The 22,238-nt window shown below is 36.3% G+C and overlaps 1 protein-coding gene across 1 annotated transcript in view; it reads left to right on the top strand.

Moving 5' to 3' along the window:
• Positions 1 to 7,989: 7,989 nt before the first annotated feature.
• Aldh1a1 (aldehyde dehydrogenase 1 family member A1) overlaps positions 7,990 to 22,238 on the top strand; it is a 144,954-nt gene continuing 130,705 nt past the window's right edge. The window contains exon 1 of the mRNA XM_076846054.2: positions 7,990 to 8,095. The gene's annotated coding sequence lies outside the window, so the exon portion shown is untranslated. The remainder of the gene's footprint in view (positions 8,096 to 22,238) is intronic.

Raw genomic sequence — 22,238 nt, 5'->3', positions numbered from 1 at the left:
TAATTGCAAACAAATTTAAGAAATACAATTATAAATCCAAAAGACAAATAAAATCAATTACCAATGAGAATATAAAGAAGAAGGAAAAAATAAATTCCGAGATACTTCATCTAAAATAAAACTGCTACAACATTTTTGGCATTTTGCTTTTAGTTATACTAAGAAGTTTTGCTTTGCCCATCTGTCACCTTTCAGGAAGTATAAGAGATTTTATAGGTAAAAATGATTTTTAAGAAACAACTATGAAATTTAAAGAGAGTAACATGATAGCAAGATACATTGGTATAGTCATTCTGAATAGGAACTTGACAATAAAAACTCAACAATACTATTATAAGAAAAATTCTACTTCTTAGCATGAGTTGTATTTCAAAAAGGAGGCAAAACTCATAAAAAAAAAACATGGTCACCTTAGCATCAGCCCAGATTCAAGATCATTTTCTGGCAAGACACATGTTACAAACAATCATGATGCCTATGAGATGGGCTAAATGTGTGTGAGGTTGTACATTATGGAATATTTTGCAACCTTGAGAAACAAAAAATTAGAAAAATGCCTGGCAACTGGATTTGGATATTTAAAGCATTTGGTTTCATAAGAAAAAAAAAAGACTTAGATGTAAATTACATGGTCATATAAAAATACATGGTTATATGTGAAAATATTAATCCTATTTTATAATAATGCATAAAACAAAAACAATAACATTTTAAACAGATTAAGAATAAACATCTATGGATTGGGAGAATAAATAAGGAGTAAGGACCCAAAGTAATAAATGAACAAAAGCAGCCATTATGTGGACAATGATGGAACTGTACCGTGAACAGGAGACTGTGATTAACTCAAGTTTCTGCTCCTATAATCAAAATAAAGCAGGCATGGTGGTGCTCACCTATAATCCCAGGGCCTGGGAGGATAAGGCAAGAGGATTGCAAGTTCAAGGCAAGCTTGGACATCTTAGTAAGTAATATATTTTAAAACATAAAGTCTGAGGATATAGCTCAGAGGTAGAATGTTCCTGGATTCAAACCCTGGTATTGCAAAAATAAGATAAAAATAAATGAAATAAGAATAAGGTTTTCTGAATGATATGGGTATAAGACACAATACTGTATTGTTTATGCAGTATAAAATAAACAATACAAAATGTCCTGAAGAGGAAGAGGAGAAATAGTCTAAACTGTAAACAGTAGATAACAAGATATTGTACTCTATCTTCTGAGCCAAGCATTTGCCTAACACATTGACAAAAATTTTCATATATCATCTTCAAAGAAGTCACTCACAGTGCTAATATTTTTATCATCATTTAATGTGGCTCTCTTGGTAGCAGCATATTTGTTATGGCAAGTATTAATAAGGCATTGGTAATGTCTCTTAGGATACAGAGGCAGCATGAGCACTTATTTCTGTCTACATTTCACATCACATATAAATTCCATGCAGGAAGAGTCACATTGATAATTAATGTGAAGTGAATACGGTGTTTAGAAACATAAAGAATGTAAGCAGATCATTTTAAAACTTGCATCCATTTTTGTTGGCAATGGTAATACTTAATATTAAAAGAGTGTAAATGGAAAACTAAATCACCAAACTCATTATTCTCCTTAGAATTTCTTTCAATCAATATGTACATAAGCATGATTTTTATTGTTGTTTAACTCAAGTTTCTGTTTAATGAACCAATTCTTGTATTCAAGCAAATGCATTGAATAGTAAAGAGGTGATGTCATTCAACATATAGAATGCATCACACAAAGGTCATGTTCCCAAACATTGTTATATCCAATATGCCCATACTAGAATCAATTATTTTTTGTTGTTGTTCTTTTTAGATATACATACAGTAGAATGTACTTTGACATATTAGTCATACATGGAGTACAACTTATTCTAATTAGGGTCCCATTCTTGTGATGTGGAGTTTCACTGGTCATGTATTCATATATGAAATAGGAAAATTATGTTCAATTCATTCTGTCTCTCCTGTTCCCATACCTCCTTCCTTCCCTTCATTTCTCCAGTGAGTTTTTAAAGGAAACTTTTAGCTCTATTTATACTGCCCTCCCTCCACCCTCCAACATTGTGTATTAGCATCCACACATCAGAGAAAACATCCCCCTTTGGTTTTTTGGAATTGGCTTAATTTCACTTAGCATGATAGTCTCCAGTCTCCAGTTTCATCCATCTCCTGGCAAATGCCATGATTCCATTCTTCTTTATGGCAGAGTAATAGTCTGTTGGGTATATTTACTACATTTTCTTTATCCATTCATCTGTTGAAGGGCACCTAGGTTGGGTGCATTTAGCTGCTATAAACATTTATGTGGCTGTGTCACTGTAGCATACTGATTTTATGTCCTTTGGGTATATTCTGGGTCAAATGGTGGTTCCATTCCAGGTTTTCTGTGGAGTCCCCACAGTAGCTTGAAAGAAATGTCTTCTGTCTGTTCTTTTTTTTAATAGTCAAGAATTTAACTCTTCTGTCCTCTTCATGTGTTTGTTTATCTATCATTTTATGGTTTAATGTCTTTCTTGGAGATACTTATGATGTGAGTATTATCTCAAAATTCATTTTTATACATAAAACCTACCCTAGTGAGAAACAAGGGACAATTGGAAGCTTCTTGTAGAGTATTCTTTATAATTATTCTTTATGTGATCTGATAAAATATGCAGATACTTTTGACACATTAGTTTGAGACCTCAGAGTGCCAGATGTGAAATGAGGAAGACAAAATAGTTGCTACTTTTCTTACAGAACCTTACCTTCATGTTTGTCATCACTTATCAGTGAACCACACATTCTTCACTCATGCCTGTGCCCTTTCCTCAAGCTCAAGAAACTTCTGTTTCTAGGGAAATTGAGAACATAAGACTACAGAAATCTTCATAGGACTTTTAAACAAGACTGTAAAACTACCACGTAATCTCACTTTCTGGACTTCAGATTTGCTAATGACATGAGTAGGATTCATTATGGCAAGACCTTGATGAAAAGAACCAAGGGAGATTACAACTTTCTGGGCACTCAGTGCATCTCATCATTGTCCTCTGTTTCTCACTGAAACTTTCATCCTGGTATAAATTTACATCCTTGTAATAAGATAATATCAAATCGTAATGTAGTACAATTAGCCAATTTTAGGGGCTGACAAACTCCCAGGGGGCTTAATAGACAGCAGTGGACTGTAGCAACTGGGAGGGCTTCGCTGGAAGCTGTGAGTAAGCCATCATTTGCTTTCACTACGAGTCTTCTTGTCACTGTGCACATATCTCTTGCTAAATAAAGGGCACAGACAATATTGGCCACTGCACAGATGATTACACTTCTGGGATCAAAGTTGACATTCTTGGATGCCAACACTATCAATACTTTCATCAACTCAGATGCATCCATGGTGACAGATTTCCTCAAGCAAACAACAACAGTGAAGGATTCTGCTTCTGCATTTAGAATAGGCAACAAAAGTGTGTGCTTTTTTTAATGAATCTTTTAACTCCCTCCATAATTCATTTAATATAAAAGAATATTTTTGTCAGGAAATAAAATGTGTTTATGATATGCCTGCCTGCAAAACACTCTTCATTTTTTAATATAACTTGCCTCATTATTTCCATTCTATTCATTACCACTATGGACACCATGTTAAGTGTGAGGAGAAAGGCATCTTCATGTTTATTTCTCATTTCCATGAATATAACATACGAACGATGGATAAACTGGAGATTTCATATAAGGAGGAGAGACCATCGGCCAGGAAAAGATATCTGATTTCTGTCCTTGCTTCCAAATGCTCTTACAAAATCAAAAGCATCACTAAAATTATAAAATATGTGGTCACCTCTCCAAGAGTGACTATTAAGTCAAATATTATTTTCAGGAATAAGTCGCCAAAAATTAAAAAAATGAAAACTTTATTTTTGCAGTTTTAACCATAGACTAAATAGTCTTCCACCCTTTAAACATTTAGAAAAAAATGCAGAGACTCAGTGTACATAGTTGCTGCAGTCCAGTTGCAGCAAAATATCCGGGGGGTAACGAATAACTTGCGTACGTTGATGCAGCAGGAATAGGAGCCGTTTATTGTAGGATCTGAGCGATATTTATACATTTTATATAGCTTATCTAATTAGCATAAAATAGATACAGCAGTCAACCAATAAGGAATCTCCACACTTAATGACTTGCTTTTGTTACTTCATAAACCACTCCCTCTGGCATTTGGCCAGGCGCCATCCATACTTGTTTATAGACTCTAACATTTCCCTGGCAAAATAACAGGTGCCAATCTGACTTGTTTACAGACCTTAACACATAGTCTCCTTTTATCCATGGTTTTGCTTTCTAAGGTTTCAGTCATCCACAGTCAATCATGGTCAGAAAAAATTAAATGACAAATTCTAGGAAAAAAAAAATTCACAGGTTTCAAATTTCACACATTCTGAGTATCATGATATCTTACTCCATGAAGCTCTATCTTTCTGTGCCATGAATCATTCCTCTACCCAGCATATCTACACTGTATACACTACCTTCCACTTAGTTATTTAGTAGCCATCTTGGTTATCAAATTCACTGTTGTGGTATGTGGTACTTACAAATCATTCCTTAATAGTGACACCAAAATGCAGGAACAGTGATGCTGGATTCGAGACATGAAAGCTTTTGATTTAAAAGGGAAAAAAGTGCATGGTGAAATTAAAATTGGTGGAAATGAATCTTCTATCTATGAAATTGTGAAAAAGGAACAATTCCTCCATGCCAGTTTTGCTGGTACACTTTAAACTGCAAATTATAGTCACAGTGCATGATAAGTGCTTGGTTAAAATGGAAAGGCATTAAATTTGTAGGTGGAAGACTTGAACAGAGAATGTGTTTTGATGGATGGCAATGTGCTACACTAGGAAGTATTACATATAGAGTGCAGGGATGGGTAAAGTTTTTAGTTTCAGGCATTCATTGAAGATCTTGGAATGTATCCCCCAATGAGTAAGGAAAGACTACTGTAGTTGGTGGAAAACTGTTCTTACTTGATACACTGAGAGGAGAAAATCAAATCATTGTACAACAATTGACATCTTTATCCTCAATTTAATTCTTTTCACATTTCTAACCACCAGATCCAAATCCTACTGTGTAAGTCACTAACAAACAGAAAAAGATGTAGACAGCAGCCGTGTGGTTTGGAAACTACTTGAGGCCACAGGAACTAACATTTAGCTGAGAGACCTGAACCCTGTCACTTTACTTCAGTGCATCCCAGTATCCTCATCTGAGCATTCTATCTTGCAGAATTAGACAGACATTCTTTCAACAAATATTTACAGAACCCCTGAATGTTAGACTCTAAGAATTCAAAACAAAATTACATAGACTGGGAGGAAACTAGATAAACAACAACAAAAAAAAGATCACAAAATGGGAAATGCTATTAAACAATTTGGTACAAAGTAATCTACCATTTTTCGAGAATCAAATTAGATCGTTACCCAAAGAAGGAACTTAGTGAATCACAAACCATTTGGTGTGTATCTAATTGGCTGACTCCCATTCTGTCTTTAAACTTCCCAGGCTGTTTATTAAGGTGATTTTTAAAAACTTTCCTATGTCTGCGTGACCTGTTCTACCTAGACATAAGTGGCTGATCCAAAGATGGCCCACTAGCCCAGGACAGATCTTCCTTAGGAATAGGAAAGAATTAGGCAAGATCATCCTCTCTTTCAGGAGTTAGATCTGTAAATTCTTAAAATCTGAAGATATAATTTTGAAGCCACTGACCCACCAAGTGGACCTAAGAAACCATGGAAGTAGGTCTGAACAATAAATGGGGTAAAAAATAAATAAATAAATAAATAAAAGAGAAGCCTTGTGACCTTACATTCATTGTTGCTAGGGCTCTCTGAAGACCTAGGTACACTATTATTCTTAGGTTGAATTCCTTCTCATTTAAACTAGCTAAATTTGTTCCTATGCATATATAGAATATTGTTATCTATCATATTTTATGGTAAAAAAATAGAGAAAGATAGAAAACACAACTGTCACACTTGGATTACTTAAGAGACCAGTAGCATTGTTGGGTAGCATACTGGTTGGCTATTGTCAACTTCTAGCTTTCTTTCATTTTTTAGTAGACTGATACTTGATTTCTTCAAAATATTTTTAAGTATCTTAATAAACTACAATAATTCCTGCCAATAGCAAAGAGTTATCTTCTAGTTTAGATGAGCATGATAGGCTCTACAAAAGAATGCCAAGAGTCAAAGGAATATTTACCTTGGAAATCTTATGCAGCATAAATAATTCTATATTATCTGAAAGAAAACACTATCTTATCTGATTGTTTTGCCCCTGTAAACTCACAGATGAAATTAATAAGCTCCATCTACTTGGCACTGGTTTTCCAAGTAACGATCTTGGGAGTTAAAACTGAGAGATCAGCCAAAATGAGCATGTAAGCTAAAAAGAAAAAAAAAACAAAACACAAAATCAGTGCAACAGCTACTATTTGCAACCCTTCCTTTCTTCTCTCTGTTTCAAAAGATAACACAGTGAGGACTTCATCACATTTAGTTCTTTGCAGCCTGCTGACTTTACAAATCCTCTCCCATCAGTAGTAGTTAAAACCATTTACTGCACTCTAAACATGTGATCCAGCACTAAGTAAGGCAACTGCTTTTACAACTGACACCCTGCGAATTATAACTCACCCTGTTACAAAGACTCTTAGAGAGATGAAGTCATTTTTTTTCTCCTATTTATTTCCCTATGTTTTTCTGAGCTTAGTTATGAACGATCTGCCTCTGGATCTTGCTTTTTTTTTTTTTTTTTTTGGAAATCCAATGTGTTTTGGGCATACACCAAACACCACCAATTTGTTTAATGGTGCTTATCAGTAGCATTTCCAAAGCAGGGTAGAGTAGGTAACAGGTGTGTGTCTTAGGAGAACACTGGGCTCTCAGAAAGGTGAGTTTCTCACCTCCCTCTTCCTTTATTAGCCATAGAACTTTCATTAAATTATAATCCCTCTTGACTTCCATTTCCTCATCTGTGTAATAATTACAACAGATAAGAAGATCTTAGAGGCTAGCTCCCTTCTTCGGGAATCAAAACCAACAGGAAAAACAGGGCAGAAGCCAGCATGTGAAGCACAAAGTGAAATGCCCCAACAGGTGATTCTGCCAGAGTCACTACGATAGTTAACAGTTCATCAGCAAATCTAAGTAACCATGTAATCACTCTGGATTCTTGTTCAGTCAGAGCCCTTCTAGTTTCTTTTATTAAATTCTCTTTGGCAGTTTACCATGCTCAGTCACATTGCCAACTTTCTCAGGAACTTTCTTGGAAAATCCTGGAGGCACATTCTGTTCCTGTTGTTTTGAAGGTGAACTCTGGCTGAGGACAGGGACTATAAGGCTGCTTAAGGACAGGTGGCTTTGAAGTCGAGATTCATGCTGAATACTAATGCTTTTAGGAAAAAAAAAAAAGAAAAGAAAAAAACACGTGAGAAGAACATAGGTTGAAAATGTTGGCACTGATTCTCAAACCTAGTCACACCTTCAGGAGCTGTTAAACAGTAACAATGGCCACATGGACCAATTACATAAAAATCTCTAGGCACAGATGTACTTTTGAAAGCTTCTCAATGGTGACTAAGGGATTCCAGGTTGAGGGCATTTTAGGAAAAACAGCATGCAAGTCCAATCATCAGTCTCACAAAATCTACTCATCCCATTACAACCAAACATGGAAGGCGCACCTGTGCCCAGAAAGCTTGCCTATTAGTATGAGGAACATGGAGGAGGGACCTAAAGACTGAGAAGGATTTTGGCAAAGCTGAGTGTGTCCTAAGAAACAAGAAGCATCCCTGCCACCACAGCAACAGGGCCCAGAACTTCCCTGCAGAGAAGGGCCCGAAGAGAACATCCTGCCCTGAAGACAGGAGGGCTGGACCTCCCACTTGCACTTGCATGGGGAGGAGTCTGGAGCTGGAAGGGACATTTGGAAGCCAGGAAGAGAGAGAGAGAGGCTTCTGCAGCCTGTACAGGAGCTGTGAGATTTCCCCGTGAGTGGCTGCATGAGAGGTATGACTTCAGGGGCAAGGGGCTCCAGAGAAGGGAAGAAGATGGAAATTGACCTTGAATAACACAGGGCAGGAGAAGGGAGATGGAAAGATGGAATCCTTTTTAAATTGCTGGTGTAAGACAGCGGTAGGGTCAAAAGGTACATAGCAAGGAGCTGGGAAAGAAAGAATAAGAGGCTGGGTAGGGTAAGGGGGTAAGGGGGCAAGAGGAGCCAACAGTACAGAGATGTTGTGTTGCTTGGAGTCTCAAATTCCCTCTGACTAAAGTGCTGCACCAGGACAATACTTATCACCTCTGGGATATCAGCAGGCTAAGGTGCAGGAAGATGGATAGAATGAAAAAGTAAAGGAAACTTAGAGTCATTTTTGCTATATATTGCTAGGTAAATGACCTGTGGTTTTTGACCCTCTTCCTGTCAGGGTATCTGCAACTTAATACTTAACAGACTTGCTGTTTACTATTTTAAAGTAAAATAGTCAATATTCTTTTTTTTTTTTTTTTACTATCTTATATTATGCAACTTATTACATAACAGACTTTGTTGTTTACTTCGGAGTTTTGAGCTTGGTAAGTATTCGGGGTTGCAAAGTCAGCTTTTAATGAGAGCATCCAAAATTGTTCTTTGGTAGCCAGACTTTCTCACAAAGGGAAGAAAGCAAGCCTCCAAAGTAAATGATAAACCCTGGATGGTAATATATCCCCTGGATGATAATCTTCAGGACCTAAGCTAAGCTTCAAGGTTATACTGAAAAAAACAAAACAAAACAAAACAACAAAACAAAACAAAACACGTATTTCTAAATATCTAAACTCTAGAAGTTATCTGGCATCCTAAAAAAATCTGTCCCAGGCCTACAAACCATAGACATTCACTCACCCACTTGCAGAAATTTTGCTAAGTGGCATATAATCATGTCACATTTAGCTACCCAAAAATGTTTTATTTCTAATGTTTTACCATGAAGCGTCCCCTTCTCTGATGTATAGAAACTCATATTTGGTTAATTTGTGCAAGTACCTAATCACAGACTATTGATAATTGCCTGAGAATGTATGGGTTGAAAGGTTTGTTGGGAGAGAAATGTATTCATTTGCCTCGACCTGCAACTCCATCAGTCAGGGTCATGCCAGGTAAATCGGGCTGCCATGAAATAACCACACAGACACAGAAAGGACATTTTTCTTGGGGTTCAGTGATGGCTCTTCTGATCCAGCTCCCACAAGGGAGGCAAAAGAGGCAGGCAAAAGAGAGAGAGCATGCCTGAAGCCCTATTTATTGGGAGGAAGACACTGGAGAAAGTTCCACTCAAATAAGGCAAGGGATTGGGCATCAGTGGGTTGCTTGGTGCTGTCTTATGGTCAGCAGATGACTGACATCTTGGAAGACCACATCTATCTCAGGTGCTGTGTGGGATCAAAGGCAGAGGGAGCAAAAAAGACACACAAGTCACACAGCTCAACCAGAGCAGCGACATCAGTCCAGTCCCCTCATGTGCTCAAATGTGCATAGCTCACACACACAGCCCATGGCTGGCTCGAGACACTCATTGGTTAAAAGAAAACTCTATTCCATGGTAATAAACGTGGGGCTAATGTTTATAGTGTGCTTGCAATAAATAGACATTTTAAAGTACTTTTTATATTATTTTAATTATATATAAGAAAATTTTAAAAATTATATAGAAGAAATTAAATATAAGAAATTTTTTCTCTGTTTTACATATGACTGATGATGAGGCCAGAGAAGTTTCAAAATTTGTTCAGGCTAATGGCATGTAAATAGTTGAAAGAAGATTTGAACCCAAATCGTTTAGTACTTGTGCTTTTTAGCCTTTGATGATATCACTTTCTAGAAGGGGACTTTTCCACCAGAACCTGAAGTTTCTGGGCTAGCAATAGTAATCCTTCTCCATAAAGTACGGTATATGAGAATCATGGAGCTAACCCTCCAAATTGGGTTATAGATCATGGGTTCTATGCATGCGCTATATGGCCAGGGGTGACATGTTAGCTTCTCAGGGGTCTTGTCACCAAGTACAACAAATGAGATGGCTTATAGCAAGGAATTTATTAACTCACAGCCCAGAGGCCAGAAGTCTGAAATCAAGGTACTCTTAGGGTTGTGCTATTCCACAGACTGTAAAGATGAATTTTACCTTTCCTTTTACATCTTTGGGTGGCTCCAGGTGTTCTGTGGACTCATGCTGCCTCACTTCAGTTTCTGTCTCGTTCCTTCCCATGGTCTCTTCTTCTCCTAGTCTCTCTTATTATTGATTATAAGGACTCTCGTCTCTAAATTCAGGGCCTATGGAGATCATTCAGATTGTCTTATCTCAAGATCTTTAATTTAATTACATATGCAAAGATCATTTTCTTAATAAGGTCATATCCACAGGATCTTGGGTATAGTTATATATATATATTTTGGAACTACCATCGAACCCCCTAGAGATGGGATGTGACAACTATTACCATATCTGCATGATTGGGGAATTGAAGTGAGTTCATGTACATTGTTACCTACTTTTCTTCTTGGTTTTTTCCTATGAAAAGCAGTTTATCAGGGTCTCTGAAGTTTTCCTGGATACAAATGCAAGCTCTGTTATTTCATAGTCTATTATTTAAATTTAATAAATACCTCAGTATTTATCAGTAAAGTGAGGACTTCTAGCACTACCTACCTAAGAGTTAGTTATAGGAATAAGAATGACTTATTATCTAGGAAGTACTTAATATTGGGCACATAATGATAGTTCAAAAACCTGTAGCTTCTCTCCAAAGAAAAGGAGGTGCTTTACAGAGAAAGTACTATTTAAAATTTTAAAGCACAAATTGGAGGTTACTAAATGAAATAGGATGAAGAGGAGAAAAATCACTTGAAAAAGTAGAGAGGGCTAGGCATGGTGGTGCACGCTTGTATTCCTAGTGGTTTGGGAGGCTGAGGCAGAAGGGTCACAAGTTCAAAGCCAGCCTCAGCAACTTAGCAAAATGATGTCTTGCAATAAAAAAGAGAAAAAAGGACATGGCTTAGTGTTTAAGAATCCCTGGATTCAATCTCCAATACCAAGAAAGAAAAGAATGAGAAATCAGAAAAGAAAAAGTAGACAGGTTTAAAATAACTGGGCATGGTCAAGAAATAAACTGAAATATGAGTGGCAGAAGGTAAAACTAGAAAAACTTCATATACCAGAACATCAGAATCATCCCTGAATCTTCAATCTCTCTTGAATCCCACAATTAGTGACATGGTCCTATGGTTTCAACCATTAACATATTTCTCACCAGCTTGGTCTCTATTCCCAGTTACATTACCTAGATCAGGTCCCCATCAAATCTTGCCTAAACTAGTTCAAAAGCTTTCTAAAGTAATCAAGATTGTACTCAATAGCCATTAAGAACAACATCATCAAAATTAAAATGACTTACATAAATAGAATCTATATTCCTTACACCACCAAATGCCTAAAAGTAAGTGACTGTTTCCATAGCTCTGTGACAGTTGATATTTCTGCCATTTGTAAGACTTTCCCGTTTTGGATGCTGCAACTCTAACCATCACATCCATGTTTAGAATGAAAAGAAGGGGGAAAGCCCCAGGTGTGCAATTCTATTACTCAAGAAACTTACAATCCACATTGTAAAGCCCAAACTGCTAATTTAATTTTCAAGACATGCTTGATTCTATGAAACTTGATTGTTTGCTCCCTAGTTTTTTCCTTGGCTATTGGATACTGTGTTGTCTCACTCCAGTCTGCTCATCAGAGTCAACACACATATCTCCTCAGCTGCTGGGAATTTCTACTGCTAATGGCTTTCTACTGCATCCCCCAGGAAATGTTTCCCTTGGTTTCAGGACACTTTCTCCTTCAGATATCCCTCCTTTCCAGGAGTGGCCTGCAGCCAGGGACTGGCTGATGCACAGATGCAAAGGTCCTGATGATTTGACTCAATTCAGGGTAGCCAGGAAGGCTCGTTCTAGCTCCATAAATCTGCAGATGCTTGATACTTTGATTAGAATTACATTTACATTGTGGATTAAGTTCACTCTCTGCTCAAATTTGCTTTCCCACTTCCTTACTAATGTATCTTCTGAGAATTCCCCTCAATAAAACATCTACGTAGAAACTTCAATTCAGAGACTGTATTCAATGAAAAGCAAACCCAATGAAAAACAGCTCAATTGGCATTGGCATTTGTAACAAACTGAATAGGATCTTAAGGGCAGTGCTGGCCTTGTAAGGATTTTAACACCTTGATAAACTGCTTCCTGCAAGTCTAAATTCCTACCATACCAGAGCAATTTTATTCAATTTGCATTTAAAGTTTTAAGTGAGAGAAAAGATTTTCTAGAGGTGGCTGATATTAGGAAGGTTTGCCATCTGCCTTCCCCAGTAGAAATTGTATTTTTCCTTTTGTCTTATCAAAATGACTACATAAAACCACAACTCTACTACATAAAAACACAAATGTCCATATCAACACAGAAGATTTATAATGTTTATTAACATGGCATCTCCATCATGGTCATCCTCCACCCCAGGCCTGCCCCATTATCACCACACATACATATCACCACTATAATACAAGCAGTATGCAGACATGGAGTCTCAGATGAAGATATTGGGCCCTTCTCAAAAATAACCAAAGTTTCTTTTGCACATAGAATACAAGCACTCTGCTATCTGTTTTGATAAATGAAATAAAATTTTGTGCAAGAGCTAAATGAAATAATTGTGAAAGAATACATCATATATTATTTACATGTTTCTTTGCTTCTATAGCATTTTTTCACTGTCTTAAACCAACCAGTACATGAAATAATGAGAGAGATTTCATGATAACCATTAGGGGGTGAAAAATTATAGACAAAGAAAGCTATAAACTGAGTTTTAAGCTACTTTTGAATCTCACATCAAACTCTTTGGATTGATCTTTTGCTGGAGCGATATGTGTAGGATATTACTCATACAGATCACTGGAAGGTATTCCTATCTGGTTGTCTAAATCTGGGATCAGCAGCTACTGACTCTATGAACCAGTCTTTGGCCCGCTATCTTGTTAGTGTCTGAGCTATCTGAATTGAGCAGGTGTGAGATTTACAGTTTGATGGCAGATCACTATAACTCCCACGTGGGACCTCTGAGAAGAGTTGGCAATTGTGGCAGTGATAGGTGGAAACTGTGTTAGTAGCATGTAAGGAAATATTCTTCTGTTCATTACAACTCAGTAATTATTTAATAATATGTAATACAAAAATATAAATGGATTTGTAGATTACTTATTACAAACTTTTCTATATAAATGTTGATGAAGTAATTCAAGTTTTCAATAATGCGTTGCTACTTTTCTGATAGAGTAGCTTACTATTATATACTGCAACATCATGTATCTACCCTTGTACCCAGGCAACAAAATTTTTAAATTTTATCTTGAAGAGCTAATCATCCAAGGGAATCAAAATATATGCACAAAGATGATAATTGAAGCATTGTTTATGACAGAATTTTGAAACCACCTAAATTTTATTCAAAATAGCATTTTGTACAAGGAATACTTTGCATCCATTAAAAATGATATTGGGGGGCTGGGGATGTGGCTCAAGCGGTAGCGCGCTCGCCTGGCACGCGTGCGGCCCGGGTTCGATCCTCAGCACCACATACAAACAAAGATGTTGTGTCCGCCAATAACTAAAAAAAATAAATAATAAAAAAAAACTTCTCTCTCTCTCTCTCTCTCTCTCTCTCTCTCTCTCTCTCTCTCTCTCTCTCCCCCTCTCTCACTCTCTCTTTAAAAAAAAAATGATATTGGCAGCTCAATATTTATAACCATGGAAGATGTCCCTGCCATATTGCTAAGTAGAAAAGTAGACACCACACCACATGCATAGGAAGAACTAATCTATAAAAAATTATACATGCACCCAAACACACATACATTCACACATTCATAAAGAGATGATATCTGGAAGCAAGTTCTCATCTGTTTGTGAAGGTTTAGGAAGATATATACTCTCTTCTTCATACTTTACCACATTGATTAAATTTTTTACAGTGAGCATACATATATTTCCATTAATAAAAAATTAATCTACATGGATTTTTTAATCATGATTTTATAAATCAAAGTTTTTATGAATATGCCCATTTCCATACTTTCTAAACTTATTCAGTTATTTGTCTTTATTATAGTATTAGTTGTGTTCTCATAGTTGATAAAACCTTAACATTATTTGAAGATATAAACTTAGTGAGATGGAAACCTTCTCAGGATAAGGGACTGATGCTCATAGAACAAACTGACCTGACTGGCGCTGAGTAATCTGGAAATTTTTTTGACCTTTTTTTTAAGGCAGTGTTTGAATATCTGAAATTTTCTTAAATGAATATAAAAGCTACTCTTCGTTTATAAAACCAATTTTAAAAAGTAATAGTCCCCAGGAGTAATTACTGGGACTGTACTAATAGCTCTGGATTTGACTTGGGAATGGAATAAATCTGTTTAGAGGACTGGAGACCAACGCAAGAAGGTATTAGTTCTTCTATTCTAAGAAGGACTCAAAGGACTCATCCATTCCCAGAAGATGGCCCTTTATTATTCCATTTACTTTTCTAAGACTCTCAAGAGACAGGGTTTATTCTATTTTTTAAAATACTATTTCTGCTTCAAGTTGCTCATACTTACCCAGATATGCTTACAATGTTCCTGTAATTGTCAATGAAAATTGTTTGTAACTTTTAGAGGAATTGTACTTTTCTTCTTTTTAAGAAGTTAGATTCATTCAACTTATCATGCTTCCCAACATATTGATGTTTTGAAGTAAGCAAGGGTAAAATTTCCCTCAGAATCATCATCAATATGGGAATACTTAAAGAAAAAAAGGAAGGAAGGATAAATTGAATCCTTAAGGAGATTCGGTGGCTAATTTTTGAAACTCAGAGTATAAATGAAGAATTCCCCAGAACATTTGGTCTCAAGATTTGAAAATATAAAAAGTAGTTGAACCAAAGGTCAATACTTGATCTCAAAGATGGTTGGAGCAGATCTAGGTAGCAACCCCCAGCTCCCCACAGCCCAGAAAGGAAACAGTGAAAGAACAGAGACAGTATTGGACAGCTTGAGACTTGGATTTTGGTTACTGGATCAGACAATAAGGAAAGGATCTTTTGACTTCAAACCCTGATCGTGATGGGATTAGGAAGAGAAAAAAATACAGTAAACTTACCTCCTTAACAACAGCTGTAAAGAAAAATAGACCACGTTGAATTGTGAGAGGAACAGCAAAGATAGTGAAGGAGTTCACACAGTTAAGCCTCAATTGAGCTCAAAAAGCTGTGCCAGCAGGGCAGCCATTTTGTACCAACTATTTAATCTCTCTAGAAGAAATTAAATCAATAGAGCTTCTCTCCACCTATAGCAAGTAACAAATAAAACCAGAGGGAACGATTCTGAAATGGGCTGTCTCAGTAATCTATCTAGAAGGAACTTATAGAGGGATCACTGCTAACTGATGGTTGCCAAAACCCCCTCCCCCTCATTTCAGATAAGGAAAGAGGGGTGAAGCTGACCCAAGAGCAAATCATTTTGGGGAAGTGCTAACCCCAACCCTGCACCCTTCACAGCCTCTGCAGGAGCTCAACAGCCAACTGACACCCTACCTACCTCCTGGTTATGGGTAAAACCCCAGTGAGCTGCACCAGCCAGGAGGGAGGCTTCTGTGCCACAAATGGCCCCCAGAGAACCTGAATTCACAGGCCTTTCAGTTGTAGACAGCCACCAAATGCCGGGATAGGGCAGACCATTATAAAGAAGTGGATGGGAGCAGGCACTCAAGGGTTCACAGCCACATTTCATAGGAGTTCAGATAAAGGTAGTCAACAACACTCTACCCCAGTCATGGGGATAGTACCTCAGTGATCTACAACAGCCAGGGTAGAGGCTTGTATGCCACAGACCACCCACAGAGCCTGCATTCACCATCCCCACTGCTTCAGAGAGCCACCAAGCTCTTAGCTAGGACCACTAGAAGAAATTTCCACAAAAGTCAGCAATAGCCCTGAGACCTCTGCACCTTGGACCCCCACACTGAACAGAAGCATCCAGCAGACACAACATGTTCCAAACACACAGTCTTGAGCCCCTGCACTAATAAGCACCAACTGGAGAGAATTCTACAGTAACCAGGGCAGTAGCTCTTGTGCCCTAAGAGGATCCACAACTTTTGGTACCATACTGGTCAGTTAACTTGATTCTCATTCAACTGCATGAAACCACAGAAGATCTTTCCTGAGAATAAATGAAAGCAGCCAATGGAGAATGTTTTACATATACAATGGCAGTACACCCAAATTGAAAAGACTACAATACCTGTACCTTAGACCATGGCACTCTGCAAACTCCTAAATATACATTTGATATCCCACTGATAGCACTGAATACCTGAAGCTTTTCTTTTGCAAGAACTACAAAGACTGCATCCCCTCCCAACGAGGAGTAACCTGGATACTAAGTCACAAACATGAAGGGTCATCACCTCTGACCCACCAGAAAGCTAGTAGGCACCTGGACACACTAAAGATTGGAGGGGCTATCCTGGAATTGCAGCAGGTTAGCTGGTGTGATCACTACCTCCACACCCCATGGAAACTTAGAGGTAAAGCCAAGGAGTGGTGAGTGTCTTCTAATTCCAAGTCCTGATGAAATCCAAATCAGGCATCTCCCCAACTTGGTGTAGAATATTATAAATAATTCTAATGTCAGTTTTGATAATTCAGCTATCTCTTTTTATATTGAATTTGTAGATGTTCCCTGACTATTTGATATCAGGGTCCTCAAATCAACTGATCATATTTTCTTCTAATATTTTAGACCATTACCTGGAATTATTCTTTCTAAATTTGCTTTCACGGCTCAGGTTTCCACTTGTTCCTATTAGTCTTTTTTTTTCCCTCTTGTATTACTTATCCTGCCTCGAACCTCACCCATTTTATTCTTTTATCTTCTTTTGTATTATTTTTCTGTCTTTTTTCTTTGTCAGCCCATTTTTTTCTCTTCTCCCTTTTCAATAATAATTCAATAATAATTTTACTATCCTGAATAACTGATTTCTCAACCTATTCAAGAACACTATTACAATTTTATACTTGGTTTAGAGAAACTGTAGAGAACAGTTTGAATACATTTCCCTGTCTAAGCTTTACTAGTACATGTCTTTGCTCTGAAGTGATTACAGTTAAAAGGATTTGGTGTCTTCTCTCAAATTGGGCCAGATATTGCACATTGGAAAGATGCACACTCAGCAGGGGGGCACTTAAGACAAAGAAGCCCACTAAATATACTTTGCATAAAAGTAACAGAGACAATCATCCCAGAAACTAGGTAGATATATGAACAACATGAAAAAGCCAGGGTGTGCTTTTGGGATGTATATTTTATCGCTAGCAAGCTACCACAAACGGCACCCAGTTCAACAACTGATCCCATTGAAACCACAGTGGAGAAAATGTTGGATAAAGAATTCAGAAAGTTCAGAGTTAAACTACTCAATGAACTAAAAGATAGAAGGAATAAATTATGAGAGAAAATAGAGGATGTGAAAGATCATTTCAATAAAGACAGCTTCTGAGAAATAACCAAACAGAAATCCTGGAAATGAAAGACTCAATAAATTAAATTAAAAAGCATCACCAATAGATTAGACCACATAGACGACAGATCCTGAGGTCTCAAAGATAGAGCAAATAATCTTAAAAATAAAGTTAACAATAAAGAAAATATGTTAAGTGACCATGACCAGAATATTCAAGAAGTTTGGAATGACATTTAGAGACCAGATGTAAGAATCATTGGTGTAGAAAAAGGCACTGAGAAATAAACTAAAGAAATGCACAGACTTTTCAATAAAACAAGATCAGAAAATAGCTAAACCTTTAGAAATGAGATGAAAATCCAAATATCAGAGGTACTTAAAACCTCAAAGAGTCAAGATCAAAAGAAATTATCTCCAAGACACACTATATTTAAAATACCTAATATACAGAACAAAGATAAGGGATGGGGATATAGCTCAGTTGGTAGAGTGCTTTCCTCACATGCACAAGGCCCTTAGTTCAATCCCCAGCACCCACAAAAACAAAATAGAACACAGATAAAAATTTAAAAGACACAAGAGAAAAGCAACAGGTCACAATTAGATTTTCTTCTGGTTTCTCAGCCCAGACCTTAAAGGCAGAAGAACATGGAGTAATGTATTCCAAGTCTTAAAAGAAAATGGAAACCGACCAAGACTGCTATAGCCAGCAAAACTATTTTGTTATAGTTTAGATATCAGGGGTCCCCTAAAAGCTCATGTGTAAGTCAATGCAAGAAAGCTTAGAGGTAAAATGGTTGAGTTAGAAGAGCTTAAATCTAATCAGCATTAATCCTCTGGTAGGGATTAACTGAATAGTAACAGGAAGGTGGGATGTGGCTGGAGAAGTTTGATCACTGGGGGTGTGCTTTTGAAATGTATATTTTATCCCTAGCAAGTGGAGCATCCATCTTTCTCTCTCTCTCTCTCCTTTCTGGTGTAATGTCTTGAGCTACTTTCTTCCATCATACTCTTCCACCATGATATTCTACCTCATCTCAGGCCCCAAGGTCTCTGAAATTATGACCCCCCCCCCAATAATCTTTTTCTCTTTAAAATTGTTTTTCTCAGATCTTTTGGTCACAGCAGTGAAAAAGCTGACTAGAATAAAGATAAAATGAAAGCTTCCCATTATAAGCATAAACTAAAAGAATTCACCACCACCAAGAGAATAATACAGAACATTCTCGATGAAATATTTCATGCAGAAGAAATTTTCAAAAAATTAAAGCCAGCTTATGGATGAATCTTACTATAGCAGTAATCAATTAAAGGAGAATCAAATCTAAATTAAACATCAGAGCTGAAACTAACGAAATGGTGAAAAAACAAAATAATAAGAATCAATGCAACAAACAGATGGTTCTTTGAAATATGAACAATATAACAAGATTGATAAGTCCTTAGCCAAACCAAACAAAATAAAGAGAAGAACCAAATCAATAAAATTAATGATGAAAGTACAGTATCACCACAGACACTTGTAAAAATACAGAGAATTATTAGGAATTATTATAAAAAATTATACTCCAGTAAACTGGAAAGAAATTAATAAATTCTTAGACACATGTAACCTACCCAAACTGAACCATGAGAATAAGAAATCCTAAATAGGCCAATATCAAACGATGAGATTAAAACAATTAAAAGTCTTCAAACAGAAAAGTCTAGAATCAGAGCTAATCTATTGGACCTTTAAAAAAGGAACTCATACCAATTTTCCTGAAATCATTCCATCAAAAAGAAATGGAGATAATACTTCAAAATTCATTCTATGAAGGCAGTTTCACCCTGATACCCAAATCAGATGAAGACACATCAGGAAAGAAAACTACACACCAATATGACTAATGAATACAGATACAAAAGTCATTAATAAAATATAAGCAAATCATATTCAGAAACATTGAGGAGATAGTATGCTTATCTAAGCATGTGGGTTTTATCCTAGAGATGCAAGATAAGCTTAATATACACAAATCAATAAATATAATTCACCACATAGATAGAATTATGAACACAATTACATGATCATCTCAATAAAGCAAAAAAGACTGACAAAATATACCATCTATTCTTTCTAAAAACACTGGAGAAACTAGGGAGAAAAAGAACTTACTTTAACATTATAAAGGCTATACATGACAAACCCAAAGCCAACAAAATACTGAATGAACAAAAATTAAAAGAACTTCCCCTCAAATCAGGAATGAGAGAGTTATGCCCACTCTCACCACTTCTCTTCAATATAGTTCTTGAAACTCTAGACAGAACAATCAGGCAAGAGGAGGAAATTAAAGGGATACAAATACAAAAAGAAGTCAAATTATCTCTGCTGGTATGTGATCCTCTTTCTTCAAGATCCAAAACTCCCTAAGAAGACTTCTAGAGCTCATCAACAAATTCAACAAAGTGGCAGGATACAAGTTCAACATACAAAAATCAAAATAATTCTTTTACTATAATAATGAATCTGCTGAAAAAGAAATCAGAAAAACTATCCCATTCACAGTAGCCTCAAAAAATAAAATAAATTACTTAGGAATAAATCTAACCAAGTAGAAGAAATACCTCTACAGTGAAAATTATAGACTACTGAAGAAAGAAATGGAAGAAGACCTTAGAACATGGAAAGACCTCCCATATTCTTGGATAGGCAGAATTTATATTGTCGAAGTGGTCACACTACCAAAAGTGTTCTACAGATTCAATATACTCCCCATCAAAATGCCAATGACAGCCAGTCATGGTGCACACACCTGTAATCCCAGTGGCTTGGGAGGCTGAAGCAGGAGGATCCTAAATTCAAAGTCAGCCTCTGCAATGACCAGGTGCTAAATGCTAAGCAACTCAGTGAGACCCTGTCTCTAAATAAAATACACACACACACACACACACAAAGATCTGGGCATGTAGCTCAGTGGTTGAGTGCTCCTGAGTTAAATTCCCAGTAAACCCCACCCCACCACCAAAAAACAAACAAAACAAACAAAAAAGAAAACAATGACAGTTCTTCACAAAACAAACAAAAAAAAACTGTCCTAAAATTCATAAGGAAGAAATAAAAGATCTAGAATTAAAGATCAAAGCAATACTTGACTGCACTGGAGGCATCCCAATATATCTCTCACAAAGAGGATATTTCTCAAAAGAAGAAATACAAATGGCCAAAACATTCAACAGTCTTATCAGTCAGGGATTGAGGCTGCCAAGACTGGAACTACACTGGAGCTTTAGGTGTTTTAAAACTTTTATTGAGATTTTAGTTATTTTTGTTAGTTCTCTAGTTAGAAAGAAAAATATATTGTGTGTGGTGTGCCTCTAGCCTTGATTTTTCAATAAGTCCTGTTGGCACACTTTTGTGTGTGTCTCTGTGTTTTTTGTTAGTGCTTCTTTGAAAATGTAGGTTTTTCTAGAATATTGTGTTATTGCAGAACCATCTAGGAACAACAGTTTTCAAGGAGGATTCTCAACATTGCATAAATTATTTCATTTAATTCTTAGTACAAACTTTTCCAGATCATTGTAATTATGCCCATTGTTTTTTAAAAGAGTCAATTATAGTTCAATTTTTTTGGTAAAAATACTGAAAAGAACTTCCATGTGTTCTTAGAACAGTTTTCCCAAATAGTAACTTTTTTATTCATTTTTTATTTATATATGACAGCAAAATGCATTACAATTTATATTACACATATAGAGCACAAATTTTTCATATCTCTTGTTGCCCCTTTTTATATTTTATTTTGAGACAGGGTCTTGCCAAGCTGCTTAAGGCCTGGCTAAGTTGCTGAGACGGGCTCTAAACTTACAATCCTCCTGCCTCAGCCTCCTGAGCTGCTGGAATTATAGGCATGTGCCACTGTGTCCAGCTTTATTCTATAACATTTCAATTTACAGAAGCAATTGTCTAAAGAATATAATACAAACTTTATAATTAAACTCCCCTACATTCCAGAAATTCAATTCCCAAAAGCTTTGCACATAGATGGTAACTTCTATATAATAAACTGTTCTAATTATTTTAAATTTGAAAAAATTAATAGCATGAATCAACATTAATAATTAAACCTCTAAAAAGTAGCCTATATATTTTCAAAACTCTATATACATTGGATTAATTTTTCTAAAAATCACTGTTACCGCATGCTTCTATTATTATGTTATCATTGCTGTTTTGGTCATGAGTATCCTGCTTAAATGCAGAGATAAGTTATATAAATAGTAATATAAATTTATATGGAGTCTACTTTACTTTAAATTTTCAGTTTGTTTATTCTTTTTCAAGATTATGATTCCTTGATTTTGATGGGTAAAGTTAAGAAGTTCTGAAAATAAACATAGTATCTTAAATACAAAGTAGTATCAAATTGATATATGATGAAATGGTTCAATTTTTTTAACTAAGTAACATAAGAAATATACATATCTCAGATATCATCATACACTTTTAAAACCAAGTCCTGGAAAACCTAAGCCCATGAGAGAAAGTAAGGAGCAAGTGACCACGTGGTTATT

This window comes from Callospermophilus lateralis, chromosome 2, assembly GCF_048772815.1.
Source record: "Callospermophilus lateralis isolate mCalLat2 chromosome 2, mCalLat2.hap1, whole genome shotgun sequence".
In the NCBI taxonomy this organism is placed as follows: Eukaryota; Metazoa; Chordata; class Mammalia; order Rodentia; family Sciuridae; genus Callospermophilus; species Callospermophilus lateralis.
Note: the sequence above shows the minus strand (reverse complement) of the source record. Positions and strands in the feature narration are given on the sequence as shown.